The sequence below is a fragment of the Monopterus albus genome, unplaced genomic scaffold (genome assembly GCF_001952655.1).
Source record: "Monopterus albus unplaced genomic scaffold, M_albus_1.0 scaffold98.1, whole genome shotgun sequence".
NCBI classification, from domain to species: Eukaryota; Metazoa; Chordata; class Actinopteri; order Synbranchiformes; family Synbranchidae; genus Monopterus; species Monopterus albus.
The window spans coordinates 2,749,251-2,750,659 of NW_018127978.1; positions in this window are offsets into that span (position 1 = coordinate 2,749,251).

Below are 1,409 nucleotides of genomic sequence, written 5' to 3' on the forward strand. Positions count from 1 at the left end.
GTGCAGAGACCAAGCTGAGGAGCCGACCTCAGTTGCCGTGGACAGCTGGGTCTACCGCAAGGTGCACAAACTTCACTGGCATGAACCGCGGTGGCAAGGACCCTACAAGGTAGCAGAAAGCACCACACATTGTGTTAAACTGTGGCTCACTGATAACAAGTTAAGTAACTGGGGGCGCTATAATCTGCGCAACAACGCAAACAGAAATTATTTGTTTAGGTATGTTTAAGTGTGAGTGCATTTCTTGCATTTCCCAGTTAAAATGCTGATTCAGGTCAGTTACAAGGAAATCTAAGTCATGCCACATGTCAAGTTCAAGGTATGTTAAGTTAAGCAAAGATCTGTATTTATGTTATGTCTCTATGACATAGTTCCCTATCTCTTGTTCCCTCCATAGTTCACAAGTTCTCTGGCTCCACTGCCCCTAGCTCCACACCACAGCTTCTCCCACAGCCCTTGGTTTATCAAGGTCATTCCATGCAAAGCAATGAAGGGTGTTTACTTAAAAATCACTTTCTGATTTATTTTATTTTATATTCCAAAAAAGGCTATGTAAGTGTTACTGTTATAATTTGCATGGCACTTTCATGTCATACTTGCATGTTATGACACTTTGTTTGCAAGACATTATCATGTTGGGGGGATAATAAGCCTAAAAAAAAATCCTAATTTAATTTCAGGAACACTTCTATGATGCCACAAGTAACACAGGATACATCGCCTGGCGTCTAAAAACAGTCCAGAGGAAGTCTCGTCAAAGCTCTACTTTGCCACCAAACAGTTCTGAGAAAGTCCTCTATAGTTCCAAAGGAGGCCCAGAATGCCAGAGGGCTACTAATTTAGAAGGGCAACTTGATGGGGACGCTTACCAAGAGGCCATTTCTTTGCTTAACCATACCACAGACAAGTCTCTGATCTTACAAAAGATGAGGGAGACTTTTAAGCATCGACAGAGGCTTGTTAAAGATGCAGACAGAAGTACTGATATCCTCTCCATCTTCCCAAGATTCCTAGACACAAAGGGATTGGTAAGTTTGGAATGACGTGCTTTTAGTGGCTTGAAAATAAAGATAGTCTATAGTCTGATAACTTTTTTCTTAAAGGTGGATCAAGATTTCACTCTCCTATTTGATGCTGAGACATCATCCAGGCTGCTTCAGAAATGGGACCTGTTCTTCAAGCCAAATGTAATAAACGAGGCCAAGCAGCTCACTTTAACACCGGAGTTGAGTCAGTTGGTGCTAATAGCAGAAAGTCCCCCTGGATGTGATCTTGATGAGACAAAAAGTGAGTTTTATTTTATATTTTTGCTTTAAAAACTTTATTTGCAGTTAGTTATTTTGTTGACAAAGTTAAATAAGTAAACACCCTTTGAGGTAGTTGTGGTGTTTATCCTGTAAATGAGCAAA